This window comes from Chiloscyllium plagiosum, unplaced genomic scaffold (assembly GCF_037043375.1).
Source record: "Chiloscyllium plagiosum isolate Xiang-an unplaced genomic scaffold, Cpla_swu_hap1 HiC_scaffold_2, whole genome shotgun sequence".
Classification (NCBI taxonomy): Eukaryota; Metazoa; Chordata; class Chondrichthyes; order Orectolobiformes; family Hemiscylliidae; genus Chiloscyllium; species Chiloscyllium plagiosum.
Genome location: NW_028270140.1, coordinates 158,375,060 through 158,398,891, shown reverse-complemented (window position 1 = coordinate 158,398,891; position 23,832 = coordinate 158,375,060).

The window sequence follows — 23,832 nt, the reverse complement described above, 5'->3', positions numbered from 1 at the left end:
ACTAGGTCAAGTGCTGTTCCTCACCCCAGTACTCTGGAATTCAGCTCTCTGGTCCATATTTGAACCCAAAGCTGTAATGAGGTCAGGAGCTGAGTGGCCCTGGCAGAACGCAAACTGGGCGTCACTGAGCAGGTTATTGCTGAGCAGGTGCTGCTTGATAGCACTGTCACTGACACCTTCCAGTACTTTAGAACATAGAAGATAGAATAGAGAAAAGTACAGCATTGAACAGGCCCTTTGGGCCACGATGTTGTGCCGAGGATTATTCCTAATCTAAAATAAAATAACCTAACCTACGCAGCCCTCAATTCACTGCTGTCCATGTGCATGTCCAGGAGCCGCTTAAATTCCCTAATTACTCTGCTTCCACCACCACCGCTGACAACGCATTCCATGCGTTCACAAAAACATTCACAACTTTGCTGATGATTGAGAATATACTAATGGGGCAGTAATTAGCCGGGTTGGATTTGTCCTGCTTTTTGTATACAGAACAAACATAGAATATAGAGCAGTACAGCATAGTACAGGCCCTTCAGCCCTCAATGTTGTGCCGGCCTTTTATCCTATTCTAAAATCAGACTAGAGAGAAAGTGAGGGCTGCAGATGCTGGAGATCAGAGCTGAAAATGTGTTGCTGGAAAAGCGCAGCAGGTCAGGCAGCATCCAAGGAGCAGGAGAATCAACGTTTCGGGCATAAGCCCTTCTTCAGGAATCCTTAACAATTCTATCAATTTGGATGGCATTTTAAGAGGGATCTATGGACATGAACCCCAAGATCCCTCTGTTCCTCCACACTGACAAGAATCCCGCCTTTAACCCCGTATTCTGCATTCAAATTCGACCCTCCATAGTGAATCACTTCACACTTTTCCAGGTTGAACTCCATCTGCGACTTGGGGAGGCGATGGCCTAGTGGTGTTATCGCTGGACTGTTAATCCAGAGGCCCAGGTAACTTTCTGGGAACCCAGGTTTGAATCCATCATGGCAGATGATAGAATTTGAATTCAACAAAAATCTGGAATTAAGAGTCTAATGATGACCATGGATCTATTGTCAACTGTTGGAAAAACCCATCTGGTTCACTAATATCCTTCAGGGAAGGAAACTGCCATCCTTACCTGGTCTGGCCTACATGTGACTCGAGACCCATAGCAATGAGGTTGACTCTTAACTGTCCTCTGGGATGGGCAATAAATGCTGGCCTGGCCAAAAATGTCCTCGTCCAATGAATAAAGAATTATCAGCCCAGTTCTGCATCCTGTCAATGTCCCCTTGCAACCTACAACAGCTCTCCACACTATCCACAACTCCACCAACCTTTGTGTCATCAGCAAACTTATTAACGCACCTGTCCACTTCCTCATCCAAGTCATTTGTAAAAATCACAAAGAGCAGAGATCCCAGACAGCCAGATTTCCCTGTATCCCATGCCACCTTACTTTCTGAATGAGCCTACTGTGGGGAACCTTATCAATCAGCTTGCTAAAATCCATGTACATGAGCAATTTTTCACATTATAAATGAAACAAAATCTAAGAAAAAGCAGACAAAGTGGGTTTATGTCAGAGATTAGGTTGGTAACACAAATGAGAACCATGATAAATCTGGAAATGTCATAGAGAGGAAATGAAGATGGTAGAGTCTAAGAGAGAACATGAGAAGAGACTGGCAGCTCATATAAAATATAATAATAAAGAATCCAGTGACACAGTGAATTTTACTGGGATTGGGGAGATCATCATCCTTCTTTATAAAAGGCTGTCCCACATCAGTATGATAGCTAGGGGCAGGGGGTGGGAGGCCTGAACAAAGCAATTTGGGGAGCTTGGTTGCTCAGGAACTGGATGTCTTAGCCTTGAGAGTAGCTGGTCATTCCGATTGGAGAAGCTATTGTGGTCGTCAACTGGAAATAAGAGGGAGTAGAGACAGGGGAGATGCTGGATACCAGGCTGGGGTTTTTAACTGGCATGGGGTCAGTGTTCTAGAGGGCTGAGGGGGTTTGTATTTGAGACAGTGTGCAGTGCAAACACCATGACCTGCACTTTTCCCTCACAGCCTTCTGCCAGGTTTTGTCCTCCTGGTGAGTAGAAGGCCAGGGTTTGAGAGCAGCTGTCGAAGGCACCCGGGTGAGTTACTGAAATGCATCCTGGAGGTGGCACACAAATGCAGCATCACAGGCCTTCCCCTGGCCCAAGGACACAGGGGCAGGAGGACCAGCTCAGACCAGTTTACCACCAGCTCCAGGATCTCAATAGCAACAATTAGCAGCTAACCAAATGTTGGTCATTCAGGGAAATATAGAAACATAGAGGATAGAAACATTCAGCCGTTCCATCCTGCCCCACCATTCAATACGATCATGGCTGATCATCCAACTCAGTCACATGTTCCTACTTTCTCCTCTTTGATCCTTTTAGCCCTGGGTATGATTTTTCTGGACAATGACTGCTGTGTTGTTTCTGAGAGCCATAAACTCATATAGCATGGAAAAAAACCCTTCAGTCCAACTCATCTATGCTGACCAGGTTTATTAAACTGAGCTAGAAGTTGGAATTGCATTGTGAATGGGCTCATGGTGCCTTGGTCCTGTCAGTTTGTGTAATGAGTGAGGATGTGAGAAATGAGAGTCCAATTCTGTGGATCCCACACCCTCTCACACAGACAGCGGTGCTTTTATTCAGAGGACAAAATCAGTGAGTTGTTGCAGGAATACAGCTCTCTGCAGACAATAAATAAAAAGCAAGCACATAGTTTTTCTGAAGAAATCTTTAAAGAAAAAACAGATGTTATTGAGTGAAGGTATGGAATGGTATGAATTGTTGCTTGAATTCAGTTGGAATGTTAGGCCAGAGGCCCATGCTGGGATATACCCTGGCTTTAATCTAATTTCCTTGAGCTGTTTCTGTGCACATTACTGCTCCAGAGAGAAAAAAAGCCATGCTGGGGATGCTTTGTGCGGCTTCTCTGGAACCTCTCCAGCTCTGTGCAGAATTTGGGGCTGTCCCGGACTCTGTTAGAACACATACAAAATATTCATCCCAACTCTGTCATAGTAACAGGCAGGGTGGGGGCCCATGGAAGTAAATCGCAGTCAGAACTCATGTCTTAAGGAGAGGAAATTGAGAGAAGTTTGATTAATTTATAATGCAACTGGGAGGATTGTTAAATGTATCACAGTGAGTGAGCTCAGAGAGCTGCAGACCCGGATGAGAATGGAGACAGAGAGAGAGAGAGAGAAAACCGTCTACGTTACAATGTGTGCTCACACCAGTGAGGAGACAGACAAGACTTACAACATGAGGGCACCAGGCTGGACTAGGAAGAGTGAGAAGAACAGGAATGAAAGACAAAGAGATAGAAATTATATAGACTGGGTTTTTTTGCATAGAGGAGATTGAGAGGGGACGTGATTGAGATGGATAAAATTATGAAAGGCATAGACATGGGAGAGAGGAAGAAACTTTTCCCCCTGATGATCAGGGGCATCAATTTAAAATAAGGGGCAAGAAGGTTAGAGATGTGAGGAAAACCCTTTTCACTTAGATGGCGGTAGGAATCTAGAACTCAATGCCTATAAGGGTGGGAGAGGCAGAAACCCTCATTACATTAAAGAAATATTTCGATGTACACTTGTGATGCCAAGTTTACAGGGCTATGTGCAGGTGCTGGAAAATGGATCAGAATATTTAGGTATTTGTTTCTGACTGGCGCAGACATGATGGGCCGAAGGGTCTTTTTCTGTGCTGTAGATTTCTCTTTCTCCAACCTTCGGGACCAACAGGGACATGCTTCAGCACAGCCACAACCTCCCTGTCCACCTCCATCACCATGAACACAAGAGTCACTGAGAACATAGAGGTGGCACCTTGGTATTTTCAAATTAAATTTCACTCAGAAATATTTCCTGAGACCAGTTTCACCTTGTTTGTGAGTACATCATTGTTATTGGTTAGAATCACACAATCATTACAGCACACAAAGAAGTCATTCAGCCCATCGTACCTGCACCAGCGTTTCCAAGGAGCATCATTCATTTGTGCCAATCTCCTGTTACTTCCCCAAAGCTTTCCACATTATTTCCATCCAAATAGCTGCTCGATAGTTAGGATTATCACAGTCTGAGAACTAGCTAAAGTGCGTACCTCATGGTTAGGGGAGTGTACAGTATTTTTGGGCTGTCGAGTGTTGGACTCTCACTCTGTGGGACATAGTGGAACTTGCCACAGGAGCTGCTTCTCCTTTCAATCCCTTGCTTTCTGTTTACATTTTCAGTGGATGTGGCAATATTACTTGCCTGCACCTAACGACCCCCTGAACTGTGTGCCTTGCTTGGTCGTTTCAGAGGACGATTAAGAGTCAGTCACATGTAGACCATGATTTGATGATGCCGGTGTTGGACTGGGATGGACAAAGTTAAACTCCACAACCACCTGATGAAGGAGCAGCGCTCCGAAAGCTAGTACTTCCAATTAAACCTGTTGAACTATAATGTGGTTTTGTGTGATTTTTAGCAAAAGTTTATAGCAAAAGTTTAGTGTGATGTAACTGAAATGATATATTGAAAAAACCTGGATTGTTTGTTAAGTCTCTCATCTTTTAGAATGGGCATGTTGATTTCAGTTCTTTCTTATGTAAATCCCAGAACGTTCTTAAAGTTACATTCTCAAGTGAACTTTAACAATAGGTGCCATGTCAGCTTAGATAATGTATTGAAGGTGTGAGGTGCTCTGTGTGAGGCTGTCTGTGCCTCAATGTTCAGACTGATTCTAATCTAAAAGGGATTTACAGAATCTTACATGGATTCATGCAGTTTTTGAGCAAAGTACAAATTCACCTCACAAACGTATGTGTGTGTGTGCTTGTGGGTGTGTGCGGGGGTGGGCGGGTATGAGTGTCTGTGAGAGAGTGTGTGTATGTGAGTGTAAAGGGGTATAAATCTGTGAGAGGGTGTGAGTGTGGGAGTGTATGTGTGAGCATATGAGAGAGGGTGTGTGTGTGTGTGTGTGTAGTGCAGTGGGATCACCTGTAGTGTGACCTAAACCCACAGTCAACTGCGATACACACACACACACACGATGCAGGCTGGTGGGACACATCACCAACTCTATCTTGGCATCCCAGTTCGCCATTAGGAAATGAAAATTTCACACCTATCCAATTCAGCCACTGCTCGGGACACCTTTCCCACCTTGGCAGTATTGATACCTCCCTCACCACCATTCTGCCCTCACATCTATCCCCACATTGTGTCATTGCGTCAGTGCAGGCTGCTGCATTCTCTCTTACCATTCCTGAAGCTAATGGCAGAGCACTGTGAATTTGAAATGTTCAGAAAAGTCATTGTGGTTGCCAACAAGTACAGAGGGATCAGTAACAGCAAGGTCACAAAAGAATGATTCATTTGACCCCAGTGAAACATGAGCGAGTTCCCCCTCAGGCTGCCCATTGAGTGTGGGAGCTGTCTGCTTCTTCCTTCAATGGTTTAAATCACAATCTTATCTGGCTGCCTCCCCACTGGCACATGCTCTGTGTACGCTTTACCCTATTTCAAATCCGAGCTGTGCTGATTTGCTTTTGTCTGAACTGCACAGGGCAAGTGTTGGCCACTCATTCACCACGGATCCCAGACGCTGTGTTCTGTCTCAGCAATGCTGCTGCATCACTGGACCCTGCGCTGGGACTGAGATTACCTACAGTTTGACTTCCCACAATGTTCAGACTGTATGGGCTGATGGTGTGAATCTCACCAGGCCCATTCTCTGTGGGAAACATTCCTTATGCCAGAGAGAGTTGTATCCAGATTTCTAAAGAACATTGGCAATGCTGGAGTTAAAGGTCCGTGATAAGAATTTCAAGAATTCCTCAACATTTTTAACAATAAAAGCAACAGCTTTATTTTCTGTATCAGTCCAGTGTAGAAAACAGCACTAGCACCTAGCACCTTGGCTTAACAATTCAATTCAGAGCAAGTTGTTTACTGGGAAGTTGTCGGATGTTGTGGTGTGAACCATTGGTGGCTTATGGTTGCTGGAGAGCTGCCACCACTCCTCCCTTCACTACTGAGTCCCAGGATTGATCTCACTAGCAGTGGGAGAGGATAAACTACAATAGAATTTAAATGAGAAGAGGAACTTGTACAACTTGTGGGTGGCACGGTGGCACAGTGGTTAGCACTGTTGCCTCACAGCACCAGAGACCCGGGTTCAATTCCCGCCTCAGGCGACTGACTGTGTGGAGTTTGCACATTCTCCCCGTGTCTGCGTGGGTTTCCTCCGGGTGCTCCGGTTTACTCCCACAATCCAAAGATGTGCGGGTTAGGTGAATTGGCCGTGCTAAATTGTCCATAGTGTTAGGTGAAGGGGTCTGGGTGGGTTGCGCTTCCGTGGGGTCGGTGTGGACTTGGGCCGACGGGCCTGTTTCCTCACTGTAAGTAATCTAATCTAATAACACGACAGGAGGCAGTTTATTGCATATTCGCAATCAATTACATTGATCTGTTGAATTACAGTAATTACAAAGGCTATCAGGAACCAGAGATGACACATCTGTCTCTTTCAGAGCCTCATGTTAGACTGCTTCTTTCCATCCAAAGACTATATTGCATATCAGATTGGCTGAAGCCGATATAACTGTTTCGAGTCTAGTAAACTGATAGCAGCCGGGAAAAGATGGGAATTATTCCGAGGACAGGGGCTGGAGATAAAAAGGAGTAATTGGATAGGTGGCAATGGAGCCCAGAGAGAGAGAGAATGAAAGTTAGGCAGACAAAGGGAGGGTTGATAGTTAGCCAGGGAAGAAGAGAAGCTGCTCATGGGAACCATGTGTGAGTGATGATTCGGAGATGCCGGTGTTGGACTGGGGTGTACAAAGTTAAAAATCACACAACACCAGGTTATAGTCCAACAGGTTTAATTGGAAGCACACTAGTTTTCGGAGTGACACTCCTTCATCTGATAAAGGAGCGTTGCTCCGAAAGCTAGTGTGCTTCCAAATAAACCTGTTGGACTATAACCTGGTGTTGTGTGATTTTTAAATGTGTGAGTGAGAATGGGCTGGCTGTGCTGGAAGCAGCCTGTGTAATGACAGGCCCTGGGCTGTGGAGGTGGCTAAAGGACACAGAAGGACGGGTTCAAACTGGAAAGTTATTCAACTCGATACAGAGTCCCAAGCTCAACGCACTGCAGCAAGCGCGAGACCGAGACGTTGACCAGGGAGCATGGTGGTGTGTCAAAGCAGCAGGCAACTGGAAACTCAGGGTCACTTTTACAGACAGAACAAAGGTGTTTGATTAGATTAGATTCCCTACAGTATGGAAACAGGCCCTTCAGCCCAACAAGTCCACATTGACCCTCTGAAGAATAACCCACCACAACCATTTCCCTACCCTATATTTACCCTTGAATGATGCACCTAACATTATGGACAATTTACCATGACCAATTCACCTGACCTGCACATCTTTTGGACTGTGGGAGGAAACCGGAGCACCCGGAGGAAACCAATGCTGACACGGGGAGAATGTGCAAACTCCACGCAGACAGTCACCCGAGGCTGGAACCCATTGTCCCTGATGCTGTGAGGCAGCAGTGCTAACCACTGAGCCACTGTGCCACCCTTGGTGATTATCTTACATTGAACTGTTAAGGTGCTGAAAGAGGCCATTCGGCCCTTGAAAGGAATGTCATTACCCAGGGCCCATCTCCTGCCTGTTCCTACACCTGTGTTCTGCTAAGTGGATACCCAGTCTACCCTTCATTTCCCCAGTGTAGAGGAGACCACATTGTGATGCTGTAGACTAGATTGTGTGAAGTGCAGGTAAAGTGCTGCTTCACCTGGAAGGTGTGTTTGGGGCCTTGGATACTGAGGAGGGAGGAAGTAAACGGATGGGTATTGCATCTTTTGCAGTTGCAGGGGAAGATGCCATGGGGCCGTGGGACATGTTGGGAGTGAAGGACGAGTGGACCAGGGTACCCTGGAAGAAACAGTCCCTGTGGAAGGCTGACGGAGGAAGGGAGGGGAATATGTGTCTGGGGATGGCATCTCGCTGGAGATGGTGGAAATGATGGAATATGATCAATTTTCCCCCCAAGCCTTTTTCCCAGAAGTTAACACTTATTCATTGAGTTCTACAGCAAAAGTTATATTTCACATTACCCCATCTCGCAGCAAGTCTCTGACTTCACACATTCCAGATCAGGAGGCTTCAGGGTTCTTCCAGATCACATGCTCCTCAGATTTGAAAGACTTCCTTTGATGAATGTAAACCTTGACTCGGATTCTCTGTAAATCATTTCTCCACTGGAGGATAGTTTATCTCTCAATGTCCTTCACATGTTGTTCCTGCAAAATCTGGTAGTCTTATCTGAACAACTCTTAGTTCCTGGGATTCCTTTTGTACTGGAACTCTTCCCTGGTAACTCTGCGAGTTGCACCTAACATCAATAGGGCAGCTTTAATCTCAGGAATGTGAAGGCCATTACTCTGTTGATAAAGTGTTTTTTTCTTCTTCTGGGTATTGTGGACTTTGAAACAAGGTCATTTTTCTTGCAGTGTCCTGGATTTTCAGCTCAGATACTTTCCCCTTTTGACCGTGTCCTGAATGTATAGATGTTGGTCTGAGTATTTCAATTCATTCACAGGATGAGGGCGTCACTGGCTGGGCCAGCATTTATTGTCCATCCCTAATTACCCAGAGGGTAGTTAAGAGTCACCGACATTGCGGTGGGTCAGGAGTCACACATAGGCCAGACCAGATAAAGATGACAGATTTCATTCCCTAAAGGACATTAATGAACTAGATGCACTTTCCAACAATTGACAGTCACCATTATTCCAGATTTTTATTGAATTGAAATATCACCCTCTGCTATGGTGGATTCAAACCAATAGCCTGGAGTTCAGGAATACTAGTCTAGAGACATTACCACCACCACCATCAGCCTGGCTTCTGTGAAGTAATGTGCAGCTCATTTATTTCAAACAAATCTTTGTTCCCAATTTGTTGGGAAATTCCCATTTACTGGCAGCCGAGTGACAGGGTGGTAGACTTGGGAATGAGATGGTGAGGTTAGTGCCCCCTTCTGCTTCCCCCTTTGGTCTGAGTGGTCAGCATTGTGAGCAGTGAGGCTCCGTGTTGGGTCACTTTATCACTGAGGTGAAAGTGAGGTCTGCAGATACTGGAGATCAAGAGTCTAGATTAGAGTGGTGCTGGAAAAGCACAGCAGGTCAGGCAGCATCCAGGGAGCAGGACAATCCACGTTTCAGGCGGGAGCTCTTCATCAGGAACTTGCCCACCCAGTGCTCAGTCTCTCTGTTTTTGTGCTGGTTAGCCAGCTGCAGTTAACAGCCAAATGTTTCAGGGGATCATTGATTGTGCTGAAAGTGTTAAATTAGATCACAAAGCAGCAAGCACATCAGTTCTTGTTCGAGTTTAACAAATAAATAGATGGCGAGTCAGCAAGGGGAGAGGATGTGTTCAAGTATCACAGTCCCTCATTAGGCTTATTCGAAAACAGAATCTGCCTTCACCTCAGCTCCGAGCCACTGCTTTATCCTCCCACAGCTTGCGTCAGTCATCCACTGGAGCTGGAACACAACGTGACCATGAAAGCTGTTTGTGATCAAAACAGTCAACTCCTGCTGTGATTCTCTGTGTGAGTGGGGAACAGAATATTTTGCAGCAGCCTGGAGCACAGGGCCTGGTGCAGGGGTCTGTACTCTACCAGCTTCATTTATCAGGACACAAAAAAACAATAATTACTGCCGGACAGTGCACTGAGCCTCTGAGATTGATCGGCAGGCTAACAGGAGGGTCACGGCAAGCTAAGAGTGTATCCCAGGGCTTCAACAGGACATCCACTCATTATCTTTGCCACAAAGACACCAAAACACCACAAGACAAAAAGCCCCTTTACATCAAGAGTCTTACTCATTGTGTCAAAATAAGAAATAAAAACTGAAAGAACTACGGATGCTGCAAATCAGAAACAAAATCAAAATTTGCTGGAAAAGCTAATCAGGTCTGGCAGCATCTATGAAGAGAAATCAAAGTTAATGTTTTGGGTCTGGTGATCCTTCGTCACAACTGTTCTGAGGAAGGGTCACCAGACCCAAAATGTTAACTCTGATTTCTCTTCACAGATGCTGCCAAACCTGCTGAGTTCTTCTAGCAATTTCTATTATAGTGTCAAAATAAGAGCTTGTTCTAAATGGAGGTTTGCTTGCTGAGCTGCAAGGTTCATTTTGTCACCATTCTAGGTAACATCATCAGTGAGCCTCCGGATGAAGCACTGGTGGAATGGCCCACTTTCTATTTACGTGTTTAGGTTTCCTTGGGTTGGTGATGTCATTTCCTGTTCTTTTTCTCAGGGGATGGTAAATGGGTTACAATTCAATGTGTTTCTTGATGGAATTCAGGTTGGAATGCCATGCTTCTAGGAAGTTAAAAATCACACAGCACCAGGTTATAGTCCAACAGGTTTAATTGGAAGCACTAACTTTCAGCGCGCTGCTCCTTCATTAGGTGGTTGTGGAGTATAAGATTGTAAGAAACTGATGTATCACACTGTAAACTTTTGCTATAAATTCTGTGTCTTACAATCTTATACTCCACAACCATCTAATGAAGGAGCAGCGCGCTGAAAGTTAGTGCTTCCAATTAAACCTGTTGGACTATAACCTGGTGTTGTGTGATTTTTAACTTTGTACACCCCAGTCCAACACTGGTTATCTCCAAATCATGCTTCTAGGAATTCTTGTGCATATCTCTGTTTGGCTTGTCCTAGGATGGATGTGTTGTCCCAGTCGAAGCGGTGTCCTTCCTCATCTGTATGTAAGGATACTAGTGAGAGTGGGTCATGTCATTTTGTGGCTAGTTGATGCTCATGTATCTTGCTGGCTAGGTTTCTGGCTGTTTGTCCAATGCCTGTTCGACAAACCAAACAGAGACATGCACGAGAATTCCTAGAAGCATGGCATTCCAACCGGAACTCTATCAACAAACACATTGACTTCGATCCCATTTATCATTCCCTGAGAAAAAAAAACAGGAAACGACATCACAACATGAAATGAGATCACCACAGGAAATGACATCACCAACCCAAGGAAACCTAAACACATAAATCAAAAGCGGGCCACGCCACCAGTGCTTCATCCGGAGGCTCACTGATGATGTTACCTAGTATGGTGACGAAACATCTGAAAACAAACCTTCCAGCTCAGCGAGAAAATCTACATCCCAAACCTCAACCTGAGCTACAAATCTTCTCAAAATCAGCTGAGAGGTTGTTAATTTAAGACAGAGATGAGGAGAAATATTTTTCTCGCAGAAGATTGAGTGGCTTTGAAACTGTCTTCCTCAAAAGACTCAGAAAGCTGGATATGAATATTTTGAAGGCAGAGTTGGATTCGTTCCTGTCGTCTGACAGGGTGAAACATTATCAGGGTTAGGCCGGAATGAGGAGCCCTGAGATCAGTTGTGATTATATTGAATGGCAGGACAGGCTTGAGTGGCTTGCTCCTGTTCCTAAGTTGCACGGCTGTATATTGATAAATCGTGTCGTCATCTACAAACATACGTTAATTTTCACTCATATGCAGATGTCTCCAGCTCCAGGTCACCGCCACCTCCTTCCGGGTCCTCCTCCGACACTAAATTATCAGACAGTTTATTGAATTACAGTTTATCAGGCTGTGGAAGTTCAGTTTCTGAGTTTGCTTTGAGCAGAGATTGATAGATTATTACCAGCGATGATATATCCACCAATTAAATACTAGGAAGCTTCAAGCCACCACTTTCAGTTCCCATTCCAAACTCTATTCCACAGATATCAACTTTGTCACTCCCCTGACAATGGTCTAAATCTGTTTGCACAGTTGACCCTGAGGTGAAAAGTCTGAACATATATTTGTACATTCAGTAAGATCACCTTTCCCACCTCCTGCTACATCGGTAGACACTGCCACTGATTTAGCCTCTCTTGTCTTTATTAGTTCATGATCTGACTATTGACTAACCCATCCTGGCTGGTGTCCCACATTGAGCCCTCTGTAAACAGGAGAACATCCTTCACACAGACACCTGTACCAGAGCTCTGTATGATATCGACAGGACCTGGTGAGGGCAGCCCAGGAGTTCAGGCATCACTTCTAACAAGAAACAGAGCTAATGTCTCAGATTGAAAACCTTTCATCTGACCCAGTTAATCAAACTGGCTGAGGGACAGAGGATCTATGTTATGTCACCTCAAAAACTAACATAAACTAGATGGCAGGATTGACCAGGTCCAAAGTGACTTGAGTGAGGGACCACTGTAACTAAATGTTGCAGTGAAAATCATCCTCTATTCAACTCAAATTGGCACCAAATTACCAGTCAGAGGAGCAACAAGGGCACACAGCTGAGGAATGGAAATGTTGCTAAAGTGTGGAAGGAGAGTATGGTGGTTTCCACAACTGTTTTCACAATTGCAGAAACCAATCAGCAAATCTCACTCTACACACAGAAGTTGTGATATCTTGTCCCTCCTTCCGCACAGCTCAGAAAACAACAGTGTAAATACAACTCACAATGAGTTCCACTGACTTTTTTTTCAAAAGCAGCATTTTCTATTTAGACAACAGTAAAAAATAAAAATAAAAAGATCTGGTCTTTACCTAATGGAATGTTAGTCTTCCTTGCAGGAGGATTTGAGTACAGGAGCTTGGTTAGACTGCAGGCTAGAGTACTCTGTGCAGTTTTGATTTGGAGATGCTGGTGTTGGAGGATGAAGGAGCAGTATGCTGAAAGCTAGTGCTTCCAATTAAACCTGCTGGACTATAACCTGATGTTGTGTGATTTTTAACTGTGCAGTTTTGGTCCCCTTCTCTCAGGAAGGATGTTATTACCACAGAGGGAGTGCCATGAAGGCTCAGAAGACTTGTCCCCAGGATGGAGGGACAATCTTATTGGGCAAACTGGGCCTGTAATTTATAGAGATTCTAAGAATGAGAGTTGATCTTACTGAAACTTACAAAATACTGAGAGGGATGAGCAGGATAGATGAAGATCGATGTTTCCCCCTGAGTGGGGAGTCTAGAACCAAAGCATAATTTAAAAATAAGAAAGAGGCTACTTAAGTCTCAGAGGAATATAAAACATAGAACAGTACAACACAGAAACAGGCCCTTCGGCCCACTATGTCTATGGTGACCATGTTGCCATGCACGTGGTCCTTATCCCTCTAGTTCCTACCTGTTCATGGGGAGAAGTTGTTTTTAAATAGAAGCTTGTGAACCTATAGAAATCTTTGCCATACCGGGCTGTGGAAGTTCAGGTTCTGAGTTTGTTTAGAACAGAGATTGATAGATTATTACCAGTGATGGAGAGAGTTATAGTGATAGAATCACAAAATAAAACAATAGAAGGACTTCAGCCCACCACGTTGTACGACCAAAACATGCATAACTTACCTGCACTCATCCCACTTCCCTGCTCCAAGAAGGGGTGGGTAAAAGGGTAAGGGGTTTGATCAGCATCAAAGGAACAGGGGAATTGACGTTTCGGGTCGCCCTGTGGCTGAACACTTTAACTCCCCCTCCCACTCCGCCAAGGACATGCAGGTCCTTGGACTCCTCCATCGCCAGACCATTGCAACACGACGGCTGGAGGAAGAGCGCCTCATCTTCCGCCTAGGAACCCTCCAACCACACGGGATGAATGCAGATTTCTCCAGCTTCCTCATTTCCCCTCCCTCCGCCTTTTCTCAGTCCCAGCCCTCAGACTCAGCACCGCCTTCTTGACCTGCAATCTTCTTCCTGACCTCTCCGCCCCCACCCCCTCTCCGGCCTATCACCCTCACCTTAACCTCCTTCCACTTATCGTATTCCCAACGCCCTTCCCCCAAGTCCCTCCTCCCTACCTTTTATCTTAACTTGCTTGGCACACTCTCCTCATTCCTGAAGAAGGGCTTATGCCCGAAACATCGATTCTCCTGCTCCTTGGATGCTGCCTGACCTGCTGCGCTTTTCCAGCAACACATTTTCAGCTCTGATCTCCAGCATCTGGCGTCCTCACTTGCTCCTAAGGGGTTTGATCATCCATGATCATATTGAATGGTGTGCTTGATGGGCTAAATGGTCTACTCTGTTCCCTTTGGTGCTACTTAGCCTTAAACCAACAGCCCCAAACTATAGTACAGTAATCTGATAAACCTCATTATTGTAACACTCTCAGCAATCATCTGATAGTTACACAATTATTGGGTACAGTATGTAACCTGTCAATATTGCAACATTGGTCTCGATTGCTCACATTTTGTGTTCCAAAACAGATATCTTATGAGTTCATATGTGTTTCATTGACAACTACCTTGTGAATATAACCAGGTTATTTAAGTAAACTTATTGCTGATGATTTTTCAAAGGCTTTTAGCAATCTGCCTTAATTGAATTATCAGTCATTTTTAGGAGTTTCTGTATTATACAAAGGAAATGCAGAAAATTCCTTCAAATGGGGAAAAGAGGAAAATGTTGCAAAAATGTTGCGACTGTTGTCAAACCTGTCCTTGCTTAATGGCAGCACATCCTTGCAGTGCAGTGGGTAGTGTTCTGATGTCTGGATCAGAGGTCCTGAGTTCACGTTGAACATGTTGCTGACTTTACTGAGCAGGCTGATCTACTGCTTGTAAACGTTCCAATTGTCCCCTCGTAGGCAGGGAGAATGGGATAGTCTCCCAATCAGCCACCCTACAGAAGACAATGAGAAACTATTGTAGTATTATTCCTGTGGACCAGTAGAACGGAAGATTTTGCTGCTCCTCGGATGCTGCCTGAACTGCTGTGCTCTTCCAGCACCACTAATCCAGAATCTGGTTTCCAGCATCTGCAGTCATTGGTTTTACCCAGCAGAACGGAAGACCATGATCTGGAAACGAGAAGGGGAGGGAAGACAGCTAGACTATTTAATATGTCTATTTGGCAGTTAAATTCGAGGGTTGTGCTGTTTTGATGCTTTTTAAGACAGGGTTGATTGAAACATTTAGGAGGGTATTAGATAATAATTTGGACAGAAGTAGTAGGCAAAGGAATGGAGATAAATCAGGTAATTGGCCTGAAGTAAAGATGCTCACTTGAGGAACCTGTGCAGGCTCAATGAGTGGCCGAATGGCCTCGTTCGACACAGTAACAATTCTGCATAGACAGTGCAGGAGCTGCTAGCCCCTCACAGGCTCAGCTATCTGTATTGTGGGCACATGTGATAACAGGTAAGAGCACTCCTTCTGGGGCAGAAGGAAGTAGGGCATACATTCTGCAGTAGACTGGCCTGAAGCACAGAAACTGCAACAAAACAAGGAGAAAAATAACAAGCACAAGCACCTGATCTGGGAGTATATGCTGGGACAGTATGGTCAGATTATCCTGTGTACTAGACTCACACTATACTTACCTGTGTCATATAGCAGCAACATTTTGGATCTTTACATGGGGCCCCCAACTTACAAATATCTGACCTTATGAACATGAGCTCATATCATGTATACTTACAAATGGCTATTTTATATTGTCCTGCATTGTGTTCCTAATTGCAAACAAACCAACTTACAAAATGCAATCCATTCACAGCCCAGGGCCCATCTGTACTTTGTGTTAAACTGATATTGTACCTGACTGAGGTGAGAAAGTGGAATTGAGGCCAGAACCAGATGAACCATGGTCCTGTTTTCAGACCATAAAACATAGGAGCAGGAGGCCATTCAGCCCATCAAGTCTGCTCAGCCATTCAATAACATTAAGACTCATTGAATGATACAGCAGTCTTAATGGGCTGAATGATTATAATCTTAAGCCCATCAGCTCAGTGACTTTGTTTTCCCTGTCTACAATTGCCACCTAATTATCTGAGATTAGGGTCGATAAAGACTGCAGGAAATTAGGCTGTCAGAAATCATTACCTTATACTGAACATTGTCTTCTAACTATATACAGGGCAAGAGTTTACATAAGACCTTTCTATATAAGTTAGTAATTCAGGTAAGCATTACTAAAATACAGATTCAAACACTGCAAATGTCATACACTTATCACAAAAATGCAAGGGGCAGGATGTCAGTGGTCTTGAAGATGTGCTTCTCATGGTAACCAGTGAAGATGCTTGCAACAGTTGTGGCTGCTGGGATCCCATGGCAATGCTTTCTATTTGAGAGTACGGACCTCTGACATCCACCGCCTGGTGGACTGCATCAAAAAGCACATCCCTCTGATTGTTTGCAATGGGCAGCACATTGACAATGTTCTTGCATGCAAACCTCAGAGCACCGTGTCCAACATTAAATGTGATTCTGCTATCAAGTGACATTTACGAAATAATCATGACTGTGCTGAAAATTATGCAGAAACCAATCCAAGTGTATCAGTAGGGCTTGCATTGTGACTTATCTGTACATGCCGGAAGCTACTTATATTCAGGGGCAGGACTCTGTTCATAGATGAGAGGAAGATGCTCAGGCACTGCATCATTTCCATTGACAAAAGGGTTACAGAGCCAGAATTACAGAGTTCTAAAGAAGGGTCACTCAACTCGAAATGTTAATTCCATTTCTCTCTCCACAAATGCTGCCAGATCTGCTGAGTTTCTCCAGCAATTTATGTTTTCGATAAAGAGACAGCTAATCCCTGCTGTAGTCCCCATGACAGGACCTGAACTGGTTTGAGGTTAATCTGATACCTAAGGTTAACAGTGAAAGGCATTCCCTTTCTAACTTTGGTGTCGCGCATTCCCACTCCTGATGCTGATAAACTTTGACCTTGAGCCTCCTTTTAGCAATGTTTACATTCTGAATGACCAATTGATTATTCTGATGGTCATGTGATCTTATATCACTGACAAAATAGGCTCTTCGTTACAGCAACCATTAATAACATGTTTTAGTATTATCTACACTTCCTCTTCCTCATGCCGGACAAAAGCCTGTGCCTGAGAACCTGATTATTCTGACCTTGTATTAACTGGTTTGGACCAGAACCGGCAGCAATCTGAGACTGCACTCATTGGAATTAATTCACAATCTCTTTTTACTGACACCTGCATGATCGTTGACATTGCGGTCCGTGCCTGTGTGACATCCACGGGCAGGATGAAACATGAACAAACCATTGACAGCTGTGGTTAACCGTATTCCAAACAATTAATAAATCCGGTGGGAAAATGGCATGGAGCTGGACGTCACTTAACTTGGCCTGGTCACTGTTTGGTTGCTAAAGAGACTCAGTTTGTTTGTTCTTGTGGATTTTAATTAAATCCAACTACCTCTTTATTAAATCCAACATTACCATCATGTGGCCTGACATGGTTATAACATGCAATTAACATCTTTCCAAAACATTCTCCTGTTTTGAAGTTGGACTTTATTTTGTCACCTTGTAATTTAAATTTTCCTCACTCACCACTTCATTATTCTGTTTATGAACTACATTAACTTGATGATGCTGAATTCATAGAAGTGTTACTTTTCACTTGAACATCAAACGCTGAGGGGTGAAGTTTACAAAATGATAAGAAGTGTGGATAGAATGGATAGTTAGAGTCTTTTTCCCAGGGGAGAAATGTCAATTACTAGGGCACATAGGACGTAGATTTAAGATAAAATGGTTAGGTTTAAAGGAGATGTAACAGACACTTTTTTTACACAGAGGGTGGTAAGTGCATGCCAGATGAGGTGGTGGAGACGGATACAATAGCAACATTTCAGAACATCTTGACAGACATGTGAATAAGCAGAGAATAGAGAGATATGGACCATTTAAAGGCAAAAGGTTTATAGTTTAGAAAGGCATCGTGTGTTGTCACAGTCTTGGTGGGCCAAAGAGCCTGATCTTGTGCTGTACTGTTCTTTGCTATGGTGCAGAAGTAAACTAGTCAGTCCATCATGTCTGCATTGGTTCTCTGAGCATATTGCCTTACTGCCAATCTCCTGCCTTTTCTCTATAACACTCCACATTGTTTCTGTTTAAACAAATCATTCAATGCTCTCTTGAATCTGTCTCCATCACACTGCCAGGTAGAATGATAGCAGGTTTCAATGAGGCTATCAGTAATGGAGACAATGTCTGATTTTTATTGAGTTTAAATTCTGTCAGCTGCATTGTTGGGATTTTAACCCAAGTTCCCAAAGAATTAGATCTGAACAATGATGACTGGCTGGCAACATTTATCAGTGAGAACAGAACATTGAGGACAGTAATAATTTTCTCAACCTCAGAAGCAGCATTCGCAGAGAGGATGAGGTCAGGATGGAAGTCCACACAAGAACTGAAAAAGCAGCATCAGACTTCCAGCAACTAGAATATCTTAAACAAAGGAAACCAGGACAGTATGAGGGCATATTAGCTCTGCTGGAATGGGAAACTGCATTCAAAGATGTGATGGCAAACAGGTAATAAGTAATATTTAAACAGCTAAAACACAACTAATAAGTGTTCCGTTTGGGACTAATAAATCAAGGACAGTATTAAGTGAAAAGGCTTAAACATTTGCCAAAGAAAAAGGTTCTTGTGCTGATCGGAAAGTTGTTTCTCAGTCTTCCTTCTCCAGGTTCTGTCATTGGTTAGCAAGAGACATAGGGTGACTCATTCACTCTTATAAATGTCTTTGAGTTATTCATTAATAATCACATTTTACAACAAATGCCAAGGGAAAAATCACTACATTACTTCAGATTCGAAGTAGCTTTTACTGCAGAGAATAGAGAGAGCTGCTGAGCTAGTGGAGGTCTGATGGTTTCTCCCTGCCTTGTTCACAACCCGAAGCTGTTCAGCTGGCTGGGAACCACTCAGAGAGAAGGTCCTTGTAAATAATAACTGGCCACTCGTCCACAGACCATTCAGCTTTTTATTGCTGGCTGAATCTCCTTTTCTACATACTCCTGGCTCTACCTTGTCTGCATCAGTTCTTACTACAAATTGGCTCAGAAGCTGTGTAAACTGTGCTTACAATGAGGGTCACATTACTTGCTTCTAAATCATTCAGTAATCCTTGGTTTTTAAAAGTTTTTTTTCTAATATCAGTCCATGATTAAAAAAACACAGAAATAGACGAACCTTTACAATTGGGATATGCTGAATGAGTTCACAGTATTTTGTCCTTTGGAACTGCTATACGGACATAAGGTGAGCAGACCACACAAACCAATTAAGAAAAATGGGATAAACTATACCTCAGAGACTATGATTTCAATTTAAATTTGAATTCCGAAGGGAATTTGACCAAAACATGAGAGTTGGCTAAAAAAAACATTTGAAGGAAGCTCAATCAACAATGAAAATGAGAGCAGATAAAAATTCAAAGTTTAAGAGATTCCTGCTGGAGACAAAATGTTAGAGTTGCTACCTGTCTCTGTGGAACCATTAAACACAAAGTCAATGGAGCACATCCAATCAAAATAAAGCACAATGTGGGAGAAGATTTGCTAATCCACGATAGGCCCACAAAAGCAAAATTGGCCAAACTGTACCAGAACACCCAGAATTCCCGAGCAGCTCATAAACTGGATCAGACAGCACACACAGACAAGGGAATACACTGTAAGCTACCATGGACATGACTGAGCTGAAAATGTGTTGCTGGAGAAGCGCAGCAGGTCAGGCAGCATCCAAGGAACAGGAGAATCAACGTTTCGGGCATAAGCCCTTCTTCAGTTATGCCCGAAATGTCGATTCTCCTGTTCCCTGGATGCTGCCTGACCTGTCGCGCTTCTCCAGCAACACATTTTCAGCTCTGATCTCCAGCATCTGCAGACCTCACTTTCTCCTTATGGACATGACTGAGCACCACAAATATGTCAAAGCCCCAAGGGCAGTTTCACAATCCAGCAATACCAAAGCCACACAAAGAGCAGGACAGACAGAAAGGCACCAGCAAGAACATGCTCCAGGAACAGGACAATAGAAGCACCTCACCACTTTAGAAGAGAGTTTAACACCTACCTGTGAAGATGAATGGAACTGTGAATACAGTCAGGATGTTGCATTGTGTGATCGAACATGACATTCATCTGATTAAACTATTTTCCAATTAGCACTCTTGTAACTAAATTACTCCATTTTCAGAAACATTTTAGTTTCCCATTTCTTAATCAGTGTCATTGTGCAGCATTACTATAAAACTGGTCTATAGTAATGCTGCACATTACTTGCTTCTAAATCATTCAGTAATCCTTGGTTTTTAAAAGTTTTTTTTTCTTAATATCAGTCTCCTCCCAGGAATGCTCTGGGAGGAGAAACCTGATCCACCTGTGCAAACTGTCAGTTCTGTGTCAGCTGAGGTCAATTTCTCTTCCAGCAATATGGCTTGTAATAAACAGTTTGTCAATTTCACTTCAAGCTGTGTTTTGTGATTTCTAACCTATTGGGCAAATTTCTCCGACACACAACAATGTGAATGATGTCGTGATGACTCCAGATACAAGGAAGAGTCATCAAGTGAGTCATATTACCATATTGAACAAGTAATGGGCGGCATGGTGGCAAAGTGGTTAGCACTGCTGCCTCACAGCGCCAGAGATCCGGGTTCAATTCCCGCCTCAGGACTGTGTGGAGTTTGCACATTCTCCCCGTGTCTGCGTGGGTTTCCTCCGGGTGCTCCGGTTTCCTCCCACAGTCCAAAAATGTGCAGGTCAGGTGAATTGGCCATGCTAAATTGCCCGTAGTGTTGGGTGCAGGGGTAAACATAGAGGAATGGGTCTGGGTGGTTGCGCTTCGGCGGGTTGGTGTGGACTTGTTGGGCCGAAGGGCCTGTTTCCACACTGTGAGTAATCTAAAAAAAAATCTATAACAGAAGTGATAAGACCAGAAAACAAAGTACCAGACAGAAGCCATTCAGCGCATCAAGTCTGTTCTACCATTCAATGAGATTACAATTGACCTGATGATTGAGAGGTTAGTCATGGCTCACATCAACTCCAGCCTACCAAACTGCCTGGAACCTTTGCAATTCACCTACTGGTGCTACAAGTCCACAGCAGATGCCATCTCCCTGGCCTTACACTCAGCTCTAGAACATCTGGATAACAAGGATATCTACATCAAGCTCCTACTTATTGACCTTCAACACCATAATTCCAAACAAACTCATCTCTAAACTCTGAGACCTACGCCTCAACATCCCCCTCTGCAGCTGGATTATCAACTTCCTGACCCACAGAGTGCAATCAATAGGATAAGCAACAAAACCTCCTCCGCCATAATCTTGAACACAGGTGCCTACAAGGCTGCATACTCAGCCTCCTATTATACTCCTTGTACACTCACATCGTGTGGCCAAATTTCTCAACTCCATTTATAAATTTACTGATGACATCACCGTTGTAGGTCAGATCTCAAACAATGATGAGGGAAGAGATTCAGTGCATAGTGGCATAGTGTAAAGAGAAAAATCTCTCCATCATAATCAGCAAAATTAAGGAGCTGGTCATTGACTTCAGGAAGCAGGGCACGCCCATATCTGCATCAATGGGGCTGACGTGGAGATGGTCGAGCGCATTACGTTCTTGGGCGTGATGATCACCAACTATCTGACCTGGTTCACACACACATCGATATTACAGTCAAGAAAGCACAACATGTCTACTTCCTCAGGAGGCTAAGGAAATTTAGCATGGCCACAAGGACATTTACCAATTTTTATGGATGCACCATTGCAAGCATCCGATCTGGATGCATCAGTGTGATATGGCACCTTCCCAAGACTGCAAGGATCCACACAGCCCAATCCATCATCACTCAACCCAGCCTTCCATCCAATGACTCCTGCTGCCTCAGGAAAGCAACCAACATAATCAAAGACTCCTCCCACCTTCTCCTGGTTATACTCTTCCTCATGTTCCTCCATCGGGCAGAAGATACACGTACAAACAGATTCAAGAACAGCTTCTTCCCCAGCCGTTATCAGACTGCTGAATGGACTCTCTAACTTCAAATAAAGATGATCTTGCTAATGTAGATCTTGCTTTGTTCACCTCCTATGCAGTTGTAATCTGTATTTCTCACTGTGTCTAAGCACCCTATGATCTGCCTGTACTGTTCACAAAACAAAACTTGTCATTGTACTTAGCTCCATAACTACAATTAATCAAATAAAATCATCTTCTTCTCAGTTGTTATCAGACTTTTAAATGGACCAATTAAACGTTAATTATGATATTATTTAATTAATCTTAATTCATTCTTAATTCTGAGACAGAGGGTGGCTTTACAGACTGGGGGCCTGTGACCAGCAGTGTGACACAGGGATCAATACTAGGTCCCCTTCTGTTTGTTGTTTATATAAATGATTCGAATGAGAATATAGAAGCCATGGTTAATAAGTTTGCAAATTACACCAAAATTGGTAGCGTATTGGATAGTGAAGAAGCTTAGCTGAGATTACAAAGAGACCTTCATCAATCGGGTGAATGGGCTGAGGAGTGGCAGATGGAGTTTAATTTGTATAAATGCCAGATATTGCATTTTGATAAAATGAACAAGGGTATGATTTATACAATTAATGGTTTGGCCTTAGATGGTTTTGTCAAGCAGAGAGACTGAGGGGTTCGGGTGCATACTTCTTTGAAGTTTCAGTCACGGGTAGGCAGGGGCGTTAAGAAGGCATTAAGCATGCCTACCTTCATTGCTCAGATCGTTGAGTATAGGAGTTGGGACATAATGTTGAGGTTGTACAGGACATTGGTGAGGCCTCTTCTGGAATCCTGTGCAGTTCTGTTCAGCCCATTAGAGGAAGGATATTATTAAATTGGAGAGGATTCAGAAAAGAATTACCAGAAAGTTGCAGGAATGAAGGATTTGAGATATAAAAATAGACTGGATAGTCTGGGACGTTTTTCACTGAAATGTAGGATGTTTAAGGGTGACCTTAGAGAAATTTATAAAATCATGAGGGTCTTTTCCCTAGGGTGGGGAGATTCAAAACCAGGGGACATATTTTTACAGTGAGAGGAGCAAGATTTAAAAAGGACACGAAAGGCACCTTTTTTTTCACACAGTTCATTTGTATATTGAATGAACTGCCAGAGAAAGTGGTGGATGCAGGTACAGTTACAGCATTTAAAAGACATTTTGTTAAGTACATGAATAGGAAAGGTTTAGAGGCATATGGGTCAAATACAGGCAGGTGAGGCTAAGTTGGTTTGGGAACATGGTTGGTGTGGACTGGTTGGACTGAAGGGTCTGTTTCCGTGCTGTATGACTCTGACTACCTCTGTCTCTGCACCTTCTCTGAAACTGTAACACTTCATTCTGCACTCTGTTCTGCTACCCTGATGCACTTTGTATGGTATGATCTGCCTGTATAGCACGCAAAACAACACTTTTCACTGTATCTCGACACCTGACAACAATCAATCAATCCTCGACTCCACTTTACTGTCTTTTCCCCAGACCCTTAATTCCCTTCCTGATTAAAAATCCGTCTGTGTCAGCCTCGAATATACTAATGACCCACCCTCTATAGCCCTGTGTGGTAAAGAATTCCACAGATTTACTTCCATCTTTGTCTTAAATGGGTAACCTTTTACTCTGAAATGATGCCCTCTGGTCCTAGACTCTCTCACAAGGGGAATCAACCCTTCCACATCTCTCCTGCCAAGTCCCCTAAGACTGTTTCAATAAGGTTTCTCATTCTTCTAAACACCGAGTACAGACTCAACGTTAGTCAACATCTCTTCATAGAACTGTCCCTCCATACCTGGGATCAACTAAGTGAATCTTCTCTGGACAGACTCCAATGCCAGTCTATCAACACTGGTCACAGTAGCCCACCATGGTCTGATTAGTGCCTTAACAGTTTTAGCGACACTT